The sequence below is a fragment of the Mus caroli genome, unplaced genomic scaffold (assembly GCF_978045245.1).
Source record: "Mus caroli unplaced genomic scaffold, Mus_caroli_1 scaffold_12, whole genome shotgun sequence".
NCBI lineage: Eukaryota > Metazoa > Chordata > Mammalia > Rodentia > Muridae > Mus > Mus caroli.
In genome coordinates this window covers 46485345-46501087 of record NW_028227267.1, presented here as the reverse complement: position 1 = coordinate 46501087, position 15743 = coordinate 46485345, and the positions used below count along the sequence as shown (strand labels likewise).

Below are 15743 nucleotides of genomic sequence, written 5' to 3'. Positions count from 1 at the left end.
ATGTAAAGACAGATACTTCTGCTAGAAGTGGGAACATATGAGGGGCCAAACAGTGGTCAATTGTGGGAAACTGACTTCACTGATATGTGTCCTGATGGGGGAGAGTAAGAGTCCATGCTTTTTTTTTTTTTTTTTTTTTTTGAAACCTTCTATGTGTTTATCCACTAGTCTGAAACTTCTAAAAGAGTAGCTGAAAAGCTCCTCAAGGCACTTGACCAACAATTATAACACACCCTTTGAACTGTGGCAAACTATAGCAGAGCATTCATAGCCAAAAGCTGTCAATAAACAGTGAATGATTTAGGAATAGATGGGAATCTTCATGGTACGTGCAGACCTCAGAGTTCTGGTCTCATGAGAGTAAAGAAGAGTTCCTTAATGGAAACACTACAAATCTCTCAGAAGAGTTCAGGGAAAGGTGGCTGAGCCTCCTTACTTTGGGCCTATTGTACCCAATACAGGGAGGAATTCATCCCTATACTATTTTATTGGAATGCCTGCCCCATAGCTTTCTAGGCTCAGATATCATCAGCTAGCTAAAATATAACTATTTCTTTTTCATTAGCCATGTTCTCCGGTTCTCCATAAAGGGTCTTCATACGACTGCCAGAGAAACAGAGTAGACTTTTGACTGCCCAACCATCTCCCCAGACACCTTTGGGCCTTGTTGTAGTGATATTCCATAACCAAAGGTGGTAGCCAAAGACAACACAATCAATGTGGAAAGCTTTTGCATGATTTCTACACTCTTACACCTGTGAGGATAGGTGGCATTTTACCATGCACTCAGCACACACAGGTCAAGAAGGCAGAAGGCACTGATGTCAATGCCAAAAGGAGCCCCTTCTGAAATTATGAATCCATTAAAATGGAGGTTTCACTGGACCCGAGGCCTTTCATCCACTATCCATCCAATTGAGTCTTAGGTATCTTATGAATACAGGATCATATTCCAACCCCCAACAGACTCAGGCCTGGAACTGAGAACTTAAAAATGTAGATACTGGAGAAGTAAGAGCTAATGGGACCAGGAAGCAGCAATTCAATGTCCCTCTTAGCCTTTGTTCACAGATGCCTATTTTGTCTGGTTGTTTTGGAGATAGAGAGAATGTAAGATTTTAGCTTTTGAAGAAGAGACATAAACTTTACAGTATGATGTTGCCCCTGTAGTGACTTCTTCTATTGCCAAGTACAAGGGAGTTTTCATTGCAAAGAAATGGGGTTGTGAATTAGAAAGTGCAATCTGGAGCAGACTCTGTGTTCCACTCACCTGAAGTTTCAAAATCCTGTGGCGGGTGTCATGGGTAGCTGGCGGGTGTCAGCTGACCCTGCGCTGACTGAATGGATACAGAAAATGTGGTACATTTTCTGTATCCATTCCTCTGTTGAGGGGCATCTGGGTTCTTTCCAGCTTCTGGCTATTATAAATAAGGCTGCTATGAACATAGTGGAACATGTGTACTTCTTACTGGGTGTAACATTTTCTGGGTATATGCCCAGGAGAGGTATTGCAGGATCCTCCAGTAGTACTATGTCCAATTTTCTGAGGAACTGTCAGGCTGATTTCCAGAGTGCTTGTACAAGCTTGCCATCCCACCAACAATGGAGGAGTTTTCCTCTATTAGATACAATTTGCAAAACACATGAAACTCAAGAAGAATGAAGACCAAAGTGTGGACACTTTGATCCTTCTTAGAATTGGGGACAAAACACACATGTAAGGAGTTACAGAGACAAAGTTTGGAACTGAGACAAAAGGATGGACCATCTAGAGACTGCCACACCAGGGGATCCATCCCATAATCAGCCTCCAAACGTTGACACCCTTGCATACACTAGCAAGATTTTGCTGAAATGACCCTGATATAGCTGTCTCTTGTGAGGCTAAGCCGGGGCCTAGCAAACACAAAAGTGGATTCTCACAGTCAGCTGTTAGATGGATCACAGGGCTCCTAATGGAGGAGCTAGAGAAAATACCCAAGGAACTAAAGGACCTGCAATCCTACAGGTGGAACAACAATATGAACTAACCAGTACCCCCAGGAGTTCATGTCTCTAGCTGCATATGTATCAGAAGATGGCCTAGTTGTGGGAGTGGGTGTGTAGAGTTGAGTGGGTATGGGACAGTTTTGGGATAACATTGGAAACGTAAATGAAGAAAATATCTCATAAAAAATAATAATGCCAAAAAAAATACTTTGTGTTCCTTCTCTGTACTCAGTGAATAGTGACTGCCCACTGGAAGATCAGGGGACTTGTTGCATCTTATCAACATCCTAGTTTGTTTTCCTCCTTCCTTGCTACCATTTTCTTTCCAACTTTGCCCATGCTTCACTCAGTTGTTCTTGACTTGGAGTTTGTTCAGGGTGTTATGATTTGAAAGATTGAGTGGCTTGGTGTTGATAATGTACTAATCTTAAGGTGCATACCTATGGTGAAATGCAAGAACAGGACTGCCTCAGACAGCCCCTTAGACTCATGATTGTCTACAGAACAAACACTGGTCTCTCTGTAGCACTCTGTAACTACTCTATTCAACATCATTCACTCTGTGTTAAAATCATCCTCAAGGAGGCTGGGGAGAAATGAGGATACTCAGACATTGCTGGTGGATTCAAATGGGGTCACCCTGTGAGATGCCATGTCCAACTCTTAAAAACATTGTACTGCATTGCGCAGGGACCTGGCAATTCCAGAACAAGCAGTAGGTGTCCACAGAAAAATTAGGGCACATCATGGTTTTAGGGATATTCCTCATAGCAGCCCTGACCTAGAAACTATCCATAAGTCCATCAGTAAAGCAGTGAAAATTACACTGAGTCCAGCCTTTCCATGGAGTATTGCCTAGTGGAATTACACTTGCAACCATTTGACTGTGAACTATTCAGACTTATTTTCCTCAAAACATCTCTGGCAGAATCTCCTTACAGGGAAAGAAGTTTCACTTAGCATCCTGGTTATGGAGATTTACTAGTTGCCTGGGCTCCTAGCTTGGATCCAGACTCACACAGGATATTGTAAATGAAGGGCCTATTGGAAGATTCTGCTCACTTTGGAGCCACTGAGGAACAGTGAGCAAGAGGCAGGAACAGGCTGGTATACCTCCATCCAGTGTGCCTTTGCTGGGAAACAAACCTACTGTGCATAGCCTTGGGAACTTCCTAAGCAGCTTTGGCCACAAACCCATATTTCCATTTTCTGTTTATTAGGATAAAGCACATTATTGACTGAGCTGTCTATAGGCTATGCCTACTATGTTCTTATCCCAGTCAAGATTATTTTCTTTTACTTTTTCTTTTAAGAAAAAAAAAACATTTCTTTAAAGTATGTGAGTACACTATTCCTCTCTTCAGAAACTCCAGAAGAGGTCTTCAGATCCTTCTGAATACGGTTGTAAGCAACCATGTTTTTGCTGGGAATTCAACTCTGGAAGCCAAGAAGACCTGACACTGTTGCTAAATGCTGAGCTACATCTTCAGCCTTTTATTTTTCAATTAAAGGTTTTTTCTTAAATTCTGGCTCTGTACTATCCTGGGAGGTCTCTGTTTTTATCATTAGCTTGTAAAGTAAACATGTTTCTTCAATGAAATACACTTGTATGTGTGAATACAAGTGCTTGTATTCCTTCAGAAATGTAGGAATGTGTGTGTCTGGATCTCTCTCTGTCTCTCTTGTCTCTTTCTGTATCTCTGTCTAGGTCTGTGTGTGGGTGTGGGTGTGTCTTCTCTGTCTCTGTGTCTCTGTCTCTCTCTGTCTCTCTCTCTGTGTCTCTCTCTGGTTCTCTGTCTCTGTCTCTGTCTCTCTCTCTGTCTCTCTCTGTCTCTCAGTGTGTATGTGTGTGCAGGTTTGTCCTGGCCTGGCTGAAAAGATGCAGAGTCCTTTTGCTGTCTCTGAGATGAGCAAGTACCTAAGGAGCCATAAGCACAGCGGGGCTATTGATTTTTGGTTTTTTTTTTTTCCTTCCTGAATATCCTTTTAGAGTTCAGTCCTTACCCTTGGAAAGTTTTGCATGAAGCACACTCTTACTGATTACAGTATCCTTTCAATGTGCATGGATTTCCTGTGAGATGGTTTCTCTGGGGATTCCCACATATAGGGGTTCACAAGGAGAGCCAAGAAGGATTCTGCACTCCAGAAATAAGAAGTGCCTTCACTTCAACATTTGCTAGGCTCCCTAGAAGGCCTCTGTTCAATGTTAGATTCAGGTACTGATACACATTTATTTTTCAATAGAAACTATTTAGACTATTGGAGAAATGTGGTGTTTTACTTTAACTCCAGCACAGTTTCTAGTTCACAGTTCAGTGTCAAGCAATTTTTTACATTTGAGAAAAACATCCAGGCCCAGGTGCTCTCTGCCCCTTCTCCTGTAGGGATACAGGAAAGATCTCAGATGAAAGATCATACTGGATTGTCCTGCTGAGTAAAGCTGGGGTTTGCTGGATCGCTGACATGGCAAGATCTCAACAGGCTTTTTTTCTCTTCGTCCCATAGGTCTGAAATATTCTGCAGAAGCTCAAACAGATCAGAGACCAGGTCAAGATCTTGCTCCGACACAACTGTTCACCAGGAGCACTGGGTGTGCAAAGCAAATTAACCACATCTAATCCTTGTAACCATGGCAACCTTGGGCTGCATTTTCTTCTATTTTGGTTAGCTATGGGTAATGAGGCCTTTATTTTGTCTAGCCTCTGTCCAGCAAGACTGCCTGTTTGGAAGGCTTCAGAGAAGTGCTGACATACATCAAGATCTGCTGGATATCCAGCAGGACTCTGACAATGCCAATTTTGGCTGATCCTGTTGGGTCATAAAGAATTATTTCATGGTGACCAGTCATTTGAATTTGAAAAACTTTGAGGTATCATCTGTAACATCTCTCATGTTAGCCTTGGAAGGACTAGTCCATCAGCAGAACACCCACCCCAATGAGGCACGCCTATATTCATCTTCAACAGATTATTACTATCAGTGACTTCCTTTGCACTATTTTACCAAGGCCAGCAACAGGCTGTGGGTCTGTGCTGAACATCTGCAGCAAGAGAATAATGCTTAGCTTAATTATTGTGTTTCGTTTTTGGTTAGAGTTTTGATTTCTTTGGGTCTTTGGTTTTCCTATGTTTTCATTTGAAGTTTCATTGTATATTCATTATATTTTTGTTAATGTAATTAATTTGTGTTTTTGCTAAGTCTATATACTGTATAAACTGACTCCCCACTTTAAGATGTTATTGAATAAAATTAGTGAATTATGAATAAAACATCATCCCTAATTATTTCTCTCATAAGGACATTCTGCATTTATGTGTGGTTCATAAATAGTTCTGTAACACTAGAAGTTTCAGGAGGAATGGGACTCTTCAAGTATCATGTTGTTTAGGCTTCATAAGTAGTGCCCAGCCAGCCAGAGCTCCAGAGAAAATTGAGCTTTTGATGTGGATAATGTGTCAAACTATGTGGATCCCAATGTCAGGATGAAAAAAAGGATCCATGCTCTATCTTTATAGTCATAAATTTAGCTAAAGTTATAATGTACTCTCCTGTGGATGACCACGTCAATTAAACAAATGAGAAATACAACAGTATTTCTCTAATACATCTAAAAATCTCTCCATAGGAACATGGCCTGTGGTCATTTAGAACAGAATAGGGTTCTCCCTGCTAATGAGGTACCTAGAAGATGGTAGGGTTCAGTCAATAAGCTTCCCTTCCTAGACATTCCTTCCTCAGAAGGTACTTACCTTCTAGTCTAACCTCAAGACGTGTTATGCTTTCATTTCCATGAAAAACAATCAATAAACAGTTTAGAACCAAGGACTGTCTCTCTCAGCAAACCAACTGTGGGTTATACGGAGAAAAAGCCTTTGCCTACAGAGCCTTGCCATCTAAGTCTCCAACAGAAGGCCCCTCAATACTCATGGACTAGCCACCTCTGAGCCAACCCAGAATTCCCCACTCCCTGTTTTCCAGGCTAGTTCTCAGTCTGCTGACCTCCTCCATGCTCAGCTCCTCTGTGACTTCTAGCAGTACCTGCATGTCCAAGATTCTGAGACCCCTTGCCCTGGTCTCTTTGCAGGCCAGCAGGCTCAAACCTGCTGTGAACTCCCTGCAACCCAGCATTGTCTGTATGTCCAGGATTTCCTGGGTCCCTGTCCACAACTCCTAAACATAGGCCAATGGAATTCAGAACCTCCATTCTCAACTCTTGCCTGTGGTTTCCATTGTCAAATGGACTCTAAGGAGTCAGGGAACCCCAGCTTCCACCTCCCATGCCCAAAGGTACATTCTTCTACCCCCTAAGTTGTGTAATTGCATTTCCATCCAGGTCAATATCAGACAGTGGGCTTAGGATAAATACAATCTACCATGTCTGCATTTGGTCTGCCCAGTGGGTTTCCCACACCTGTGCCTCAGGGCAGAAAGCAAAACCACACTAAGACAAGGAAGTAGTATAGAGGTGGGATAACTGACTGAAGTCTTTTGAAAGGCCATGTGGAAACCTACAATTGAAGAAGCTTTATAATACACAAACCCATATAAAGGAGGTTTAAATGAAAATACCCTATTATGCTCTGACAATTCCTCCCCTGAACATAATATACTTCCCAATGAAAAGCCCAGGTCCAAGTTTGAGTTATCTTGTTTGGATTTGCTCATCACTGAGTCTCATACACACTCCCCAATCATTAAAGACTGCTGCCATTGCTCTTCCTTCCTTTTTGGAAGTCAATGGTAAGACCACATTGCTGAAGAAGATGGTATCTGGCACAGCCATCAATTCAGGGCAGAAAGCAAAACCACACTACGACAAGGAAGTAGTATAGAGGTGGGATAATGACTGAAGACTTTTGAAAGGCCATGAGGAAACCTATAATTGAGGAAGCTTTATAATTCACAAACCCATATAAAGGAGGTTTAAATGAAAATACCCTATTATGCTCTGACAATTCACCCCCTGAACACAATATACTACCCAATGAAAAGCCCAGGGCCAAGTTTGGGGTACCTTGTTTGGGGTTGCTCATCATTGAGTCTCATACACACTCCCCAATCATTAAAGACTGCTGCCATTGCTCTCCCTTCCTTTCTGGAAGTCAATGGTAAGATCACATTGCTGAAGAAGATGGTATCTGGCACAGCCATCAATTCAGGCATCTATCGCATTATTTTCTGTATATTGAGAACTTATCTATTACTCTTTAGCAGTTCCTTGGAGATATTTGACCCATTGCAACCCACCAAATGTCTATAGAAGAGGTAATCTCTTGGTAGCCTAGATTGCAACTCCCAGACCACCATCACCCTCCCAACATCTGTCCTAAGATCTGGCAATTGATATTCTAATTTCAGCTTCTCTAAATGGGCTAAACTGGAGAGGGAGCCCAGGGCCTCAGGCACACCAAGCAACAAACACTACAGGAAAATACACTACACTTCACCACAGCACACTGCACCACAGGGCACTACAGTATACTACACTAGAGAACCCCAGATCTCCTGTTTCCCTGAGATCAACTTTGGCTGTCTACTGTGGGAACATGTCTTCTTTATATATCTGCAGTGGATATAGGGAAATATGTTTTAACCAAGATCACTTTGGTGTTTGTCTAGCAAGAGTGTTGGCAATGTTAAAGATTTTCTAATTGGCATACAACTTTATCCTCTGTGAAGATTCAATACAAGAACACAATGTACAACTATCAAATCACTTATCATTTCTTTTCATTGGGAGCTTTCAACTCCCATTTTCATTTTGACCTAATGTTTTCTTGTTGGTTGGTATTGTGGTAGAAGCTGTTCCACACTCTTTAATTTTCTTCTCCTAGGTATAATGACCATTACCATATGACCCTGAAAATATTCATCTCATCAGATAGATTTAAAGTTGCTAAATACTCTTTTGCAAACAAATTATGGATTACAGAGAATCCGGGGGTTGAATTTTAAAGTACTTTCATCAAAAAGGTCAGAATATAAAACCTCTTGACTAGTTTCTGGTTTATTTTAAAGGAACAGCTTACCTGTAACATAGAAATGTTTTTCTTAAACAAGGACTTGCTGTAACCAAGTCTGTGAAGATTAGCTTTAATTGTCAGTTGGAAACAACCTGGAGTCAATCTCAGAGGAGAGTCTCAACAAGGGATTTTTCCATGGGTGGCCTGTGGGCATATCTTTGGGGTTGGTTCTCTTAGTCAAATTAAATGATATCAAAAACCACCGCCCACTCTCAGAGGCAATATTCCCTAGACAGGGAGGAGGCCCTGAAATGCATAAAGGTGGAGAATTGAGCTGAACACAAGTAAGCACTCAAGCAAGCTAGTGAGCATATCTGTGTTCATTTGTCTCTGAATTGCAATGTCAGTGTGATGTGACCAGTACTCTCAAGCATCAGCTGTTACGACTTCCTGCAATGCTGGGCAGTCACATGAAACTGTAAGCTAAACAAACTGTTTCTCTCCTAAGATGCTTTTTCTGAAGTGTCTCTTCATTTGTCCACCCTGTCATATCTTCTCATTTGGAGGCTTGGAACTATTTTTGCTTTATTTCTCCATCAAATGTAATATGTTTCTGGGAACTGAACTTTCCCTTCTACAATGTTAAGTACTAGAATTAATTTCTTTGTTCTTATTGTAATTTGACATCTGTTATCTAACAATCCCCATCTCCTTCCTTCTACTCAGGTCTCTGCAAGAACTATCTCATCTACTCTGCAATCACACCATGCATCATACTTCCTTGATCTACTCCCCACCCTAACTATGCGCAAATCACATCATAAGCATAGCTCATCTTTTTTGGACCAATTAGATCCTAAGAATATATACAATGAGGGCAATATATGGAGGACAGTAAAAGACAGTTTAAGAGAGGAAGAGTCAAAAAAATGGCCCAGATAGTTAACACAGTCTGGAGGGAATAGGACAGAGAGAAACAGAACAAGACACTTAATGTTCTTTTCTTGTCTGGACATTTCACACATGTGTGTATCCCTCACAGTCAACATGTTCACATATACTATATATATCACACAAACACATGTACACACACACTAACACACATGTATCCTGAAACACACACACACAATTTTGGAAATTGAGGATGAGCTGTGCTGAGTCACATGCAGGTACTGACAGTTTACCCTAAAAAAACAGCACACTCTTTCACATCAAATCACTGGGTCCATGGGGAACCGGTCCTAGTACATTGACTGTAACATAATTCTGCCTGTGAACAGGTTCTCAGAAATAGTAAGCTAAAGTGCTTTGTCAAAGGCTACTGGCCCATACAAAAACAACCCAAATCTGTAGTTTAAAAATGGAGAGCAGGACTCTGTTGCGTTTTGGGGTGGATATATTTCTTTACATTCCCAAATTTTTCATTAATTCCCAACAAACAGTTGGAGCCCATTTGATATTGTAAGAAAAAACTCAGGGAAATAATATACACAATAACTAGGTGAGCTGTCAAAATAAACCATACAATGTTAAGTGGACCAAAGTGATAATATTAAAAAGTTTATTAAATGAAAAACAAAGTAATGGAGTACAATGAAGGCTTTAAAAAACTTCTACATGCCTTTGGCGTCTTAAAAATATTTTTGCTATTTTATTACTTAGTTTAAAAGACTTGAAAGCAGATGAAATACATGAAAATTATTTGAAATCCCTGCCTAGCAAATGCAGTTTGCCAGCAGCACTCAGAGGTGTTAGAAGAAAAGAGAAAGGAACCTCTCCTTGTGACATATGCATGGCATAATGGGAGGGGCTTCCATTCTCTACTTTATACTGGAAGGCACCCCAGAGGGCTGTGCAGCACTCACAAACAAGGCATTGTTATCTGGGAGGGAAGGGACCCTGGACTCTCCATTGGTTGGAGAACATCCCAGCTCTAGTTTTCTAGATACTCTGTGTGGACAGGCTAATGTCACTGAAGAACCTTGATTACATGTCCTTTGAACCACTCTCTCTTCCTTCCTATAGTCAGAGTCTTCCCAGCCTTCCAATAGTTCAGTGACTGTTAGAACATAAACATGTGTTCTGGGCTTCCAGTGTTGAGTCTGCTCAAATATTCCCAGGAGTCTGCCTAATTTTTCTTTACCTCCAGCCTCTTCATAAACCTCCCTCACAGCAGCACAGCCAGGCTCCTACTCTGTCTCCAACCCTCCTCCTGGGACAATCCATTGCTCTGGGTACTACTGCTACTCACCAAAGGCACCTCTTCCTCCTGCTTGCTGTGGAAGCACAGGCAGGCTGTTCATTATTGAAGCCCTTGAGGGTATATTCAGTGTCTGTTTGGTCTTGAACTTCATCCTAGACCTGGGCTCTTGCTGCTTATGCTCAGGACTCCAGTGTGGGGACCAGGCCTATGCCACCTCACCAGGAAGTAGTGCCAAAGAAAGCACAGTGCTCTGGTGCCACTGGGAGGAGCATAGGCAGTGCTAACAAGGATGGCAAGGATGAGCTCTTCCAGGGATGAGGGGCTGAACACAGGCTACTGCAGTCAGGGAGAGATGGTGGAAGCACCACCTCTGCTCCAGCACCTGCTGCTCTATTTGGAGCCCACAGCTGCTCTTAACCACTCCTGGCTGCACCCACCTCCCTGGCCAAGGGAAGAACTAGGCTGCTAGGTCAAGCAAAACAGAGATAATTAGAAGCAGAAGTGTGAACCATGCAGAGAAGCAGAACAAGTTAGGATTTTTAAATCCTGTAAATTTTATATGAGTGATGAAGCTAGTAGAAAAAAAAATAACTCCTTAAAAACAACAAAAGCTTCCATGAGACGTACTCATTGATAAGTGGATACTGGCCAGAAACTTAGAATACCCAAGATACAATTTGCAACAAACATGAACCTCAAGAAGAAGGAAGACCAAAGTGTGGATACTTCGTTCCTCCTTAGAATGGGGAATAAAATGCCAATGCAGGGAGTTACAGAGACAAAGTTGAGAGCAGAGACAGAAGGAAGGATCATCCAGAGACTGCCCCTCCTGGGACTCACCCCATAAACCATCACCAAACCCAGTCACTAGGCAGATGCCAACAAGAGCCTGCTGACAGGAGCCTGATATAGCTGTCTTCTGCGAGGCTCAGCCACTGCCAGGCAAATACAGAAGTGGATGCTCACAGTCATGCATTGGATGGAGCACAAGGTCCCCAGTGAAAGAGCCAGAGAAGTACCCAGGGAGCTTAAGGGGACTGAAGCCCAATAGGAGGAACATCAATATGAACTAACCAGTACCTTCAGAGCTCCTTGGAACTATACCAACAATCAAAGAAAACACATGGTAGAACTTGTGGCTCTAGCTATATATGTATTAGGGAATGGCCTAGTTAGTCATCAGAGGATAGGCCCTTGGTCCTTTGAATTTTCTATGCCACAGTATGGAGGAATCCCAGGACCAGGAATGGGAGTGGGTGGATTGGGTAGCAGGGGATTGGTGAGGGTGAGAGGAGATTTTCAGAGGGAAAACTATGAAATGTAAATAAAAAAAATATCTAATTTAAAACAAAAAACATCAATAGCAACAGAAACAACAACTTAAGAAATGTGTGAATCTAGGGGGAATGTTTCTTAAAAAAATGGCATCTTCTAATGGAATTGAACATGTTTGCTATGTTATAGTCAAGTTGTTTCATTACCATTAGATTTATTAACTTCTCATCACTATGAAAAAGTAAGGATTTAAAATTATTATTAATGTTTTAATGTTTAATCAGTTATTTATTTATATGCAGATCTTATCTTCACCCTCCTCCCTTCACAATCCCTCTTTCCAGTGGCCCCCTGCAGGCCACTCTTCCTGCCCTTCCCCTCAGAAAAGAGAAGGCCTCCTAGGAATAACAACCAGTCTTCTCATATCACGTTGCAGTCAGCCTAGGTGCATCTTTCCCTTTTCAGGCTAGATGAAGCATTGCAGTCAGGAGAAGGGGATGCCAAGGAAGGCAATACAGTCAGAGACAGTCTCTGCTCCCACTTCAGGAGTGCCACATGAAGACCCAGCTATGAAACTGTTACATATGTGGAGAGGACCTAGGTCCATCCCTTACATAGTCTCTGGTTCACAGTTCAGTCTCTATGAGTTACTATGGGCTCAGATTAGTTGAATCTGTAGATTATCTTGTGGTGTCCTTGACCACTGTGGCTACTTCAACCCTTCTTCTGCCTCTTCCACAAATTCCCCAAGCCTCTTTATCTGTATCCAGAGCTGCTGGGTGAAGTCTCTCTCTGATGATAGTTATGCTAGACCCCTGTCTGCAAGTATAGAAGAATATCGTTAATTATGTGGGGGTGGGGGTTCCCTCTCATGGCATGGGTCTCAACTGGGCTATTCATTATTTGGCCCTTTCCACAAATTCTACCTCATCTTTTATCTTGAACATCTTAAAAACAGGAAAAATTGTGGGTCTAACGTTTGGTGGCTGGGTTGTTGTTTCAGTCCCTCCATTGGAAGACTTGGCTGGTTACAGGACATGGCCAGTTCAGACTCCACATCCCCCATTTCTAAGAGTCTTAGCTACAGCCACCCTCCAAGTTTCCTGGGGGTTTCCATTGTCCTAGGTTTCTAATTCTTCCTAGAGTGCCTCCCACCTTCAATCCAGGTACTGCTATGAAGAGAGGTGTGCAAGTGCCCTTGTAGTTTGGTGGAGCATCATTTACATATATGCCAAGGAATAGTTCAACTGGGTCCTGAGGTAGAAATATTTACAATTTTCAGAGAAACCATCAAGTTCTAGCCGGGCGTGGTGGCGCACGCCTTTAGTCCCAGCACTCGGGAGGCAGAGGCAGGCGAATTTCTGAGTTCAAAAGTGAGTGCCAGGACAGCCAGGGCTACACAGGGAAACCCTGTCTTGAAAAACCAAAAAAAAAAAAAAAAAAAGAAACCATCAAGTTGATTTCCAATATAGTAGTACAAATTTGCACTCCCACCAGCAACTGTGTTCTCCTTGGCTCACAATTTCATCAGCATGAGATATCCCTTTGTTTTTTGACCTTAGCCATTCTGAGGGCTGTAAGATCTCAGAGTACTTTAGATTTGCATTTCCTTGATGATGATGACTTTGGCTGGAAATGCAGGGCTTTTCAGGCACTGTCTATGCCAGGCTTCCCTATTTCAAAGACACCAAGCAACCAGGATAACTGAGACTGTTTAGGAAGCTGAATGAATCACACAAAGAGTAATAACAGATCGAGGACATGCACCAGGCATGATGATACACTCAGTTCAATTTATCACATAACTGTCATGCTGCCTACACAGTTACTGTGATTTCTGACAAACAAATCAAAATTACCTCTTGGATTTTCCTGTGTTCACAGAGCTGGCCCTGAAATTTGTTCTACCTCACAGGGAAACAAGCCATGGAAACAGACAGGTATACTTAAGAAACTCCTGATTCCTGGTTGAGTCTGCTGCTTCCAAGATCTGCCACCCGAAGCAGATCTCCAAATGTTTCAAGGACACTGTTTGCTCAACTCATTGTTAATCTCCACCTTCTGGGGACCTAAAGAAGAGTAGTGGCTTTCAAGAATGGTGGAAATCTTAGCGCTTTCTCAGCCTCCCTGCATGGATTATCAACTCTAACAGGGTAAATGTAATAAAACAAAGTGAACGTTTTCTATTTTCATAATCCACATTAACATTTGGTGGGAAATCTCAGAAGAGTTCATGATCGCCAGGAGCACCTGGCCACATTCTCCCCATTGGCTCTTACTAGGTTCTCCCTTTTTTTTTTTTTTTTTTCTGTTGTCTTGTCTAATCTAAATAAACAGCCTTGGGTACTCAGATTCTGGATAGTTTGCCCTTCCCTTAAGACCTGTGTATGAGCTGTGTCTCCTCTTATGACTCTATGTATCAGGTTGAGTACTTAGTAGAGCTGTTTCTAACTCTCCATCACCTGATACCCACAGGAGCTTCTATCCCTCAAAGACAGGTGGTTCTCCAGAGCTCAGATAGTAGATATGACTGTGAACAACACTCTGACTCAGCTAAACAAACTTCATGCCTAGTTGTACCAAGAGGTTCTTGAGGCTCCTCTGCAGCTTCCCCTTCCATTTGAATGGGGATGGCTTACAGATTCAGAGGTTCAATCCCAAATGATCAAGGTGGGAACATGGTGGCATCCAGGAGGGAATGGTACAGGAGAATCTGAGATTCCTACATCGTCATCTGAAGGCAGCTAATCGAACACTAATTTCCAGGTCGTAAGGGTTACTTAGGGTCTTGCCCACACCAACAGTGACACATCTACTCCAACAGGGCCACAGTGTCTATGAGTGCTATTCAGTGGATTGAGCATAGACAAACCATAACAAATATTGATGTAAAAATGCTCAATAAAATTCTCGAAAATAGAATCTAAGAACACATCACAATGATCATTCATGTTGATCTACTAGGTACCATGCAAGGAATGCAGAAATGATTCAATTTGCAAAAAGTGTGGAACTACATATTTGAGGCTCATGGAATCACAAAATATTTGCAACCTGTCCAGATATTGAATCCTTTATCCTCAGGCTGGTCCTCTTGTCTAAGAGCTGTGGTGTCTACAACTATTCTACTGAGAGAAGCAGATAAGTTACCTCTGGGTCAGCATCTTATACTTATATCACCCCATGCAGTTAAGTTTCTTCTCAAAGAAACACCACAGCCCTGGCTGTTCAATGCATGGGTGAAGGGCCTACTCTTGGACTATCCTGGAGTCTGGTTTGAAAAACACATTGTCTTCAATTCTGCCACCATCTTGACAGATGATGACCCACAGAAGCTCATTAATAATTGCATGACAAAAGAAACATGAAGATACAATTCTGACTAGAACTAATGAACACCTCCACATCCCATGAAAGATTCTGAGGAATGCTCTACATGAATGGAACATCTTCATTAAACCTGGAAACAGGTACACAGGGTCTTGAGCAGATAATTACTCCATTGAGGACACAAGTAATCAGGGCACTGAGTTGGCTGGCCAAAAATTGTTCCGAAGAACAGTGGAAGCCTGGCATAGTGGCTCAAGCCTTTAATCTCAGCAATTGGGAGGCAGAGGCAGGCAGATTTCTAAGTTCGAGGCCAGCCTGGTCTACAGAGTAAGTTCCAGGACAGCCAGGCAATATAGAGAAACCCTGTCTGGAAAGAAACAAACAAATAAACAAACAAAGAACAGTGGATTCTACTGACATTCTGGTGACATACTGTGACCCACTGCTGACTGAGAATCTATAGTATAAACAAGGGGAGTGTAAAAATATCAAAAGGGTAGCTGAAACCAATGTTTGGTGGTGGACACCAGAGGGAAGGATCACTCTGCCAAGAAATACGGGCAGGTTTCTGGAAACAAACCTTCACCAGACTACAGGACTGGCATCCACACAATTTTCTAAGTTGCTCATAACAAGGTATGGTATAACTGGACTTAACAGCCTGGCTCAGTTCCTCTAAGCAATATGTCAGTTTTTCAGGAAAATACATGTAAAGACAGATACTTCTGCCAGAAGTGGGAACATATGAGGGGCCAAACTATGGTCAATTGTGGGAAACTCACATCACTGATATGTGTCCTGCTGGAGGATGATAAGAGTCCAAGCTTGTTTTTAATGAAAACTTCTATGAGCGTATCCACTAGTCTGAAACTTCTAAAAGAGTAGCTGAAAAGCTCTTCAAGGCACTTAACCAACAATTATACCACGCCCTTTCAATTGTGTCAAACTATAGCGGAGCATTCATAGCCAAAAGCTGTCAATAA

The 15743-nt window shown here is 42.1% G+C and overlaps 1 long non-coding RNA gene and 2 pseudogenes across 2 annotated transcripts in view; all 3 read right to left on the bottom strand.

The window, feature by feature from the left end:
• The window catches only part of LOC115030353 (uncharacterized), a 264511-nt pseudogene that overhangs the window by 77801 nt on the left and 170967 nt on the right, over positions 1-15743 (bottom strand). The window lies entirely within an intron of this gene.
• The window catches only part of LOC147001830 (uncharacterized), a 44623-nt gene that overhangs the window by 7041 nt on the left and 21839 nt on the right, over positions 1-15743 (bottom strand). The window lies entirely within an intron of this gene.
• LOC147001831 (diphosphoinositol polyphosphate phosphohydrolase NUDT4B pseudogene) lies at positions 9773-12496 on the bottom strand (annotated as a pseudogene).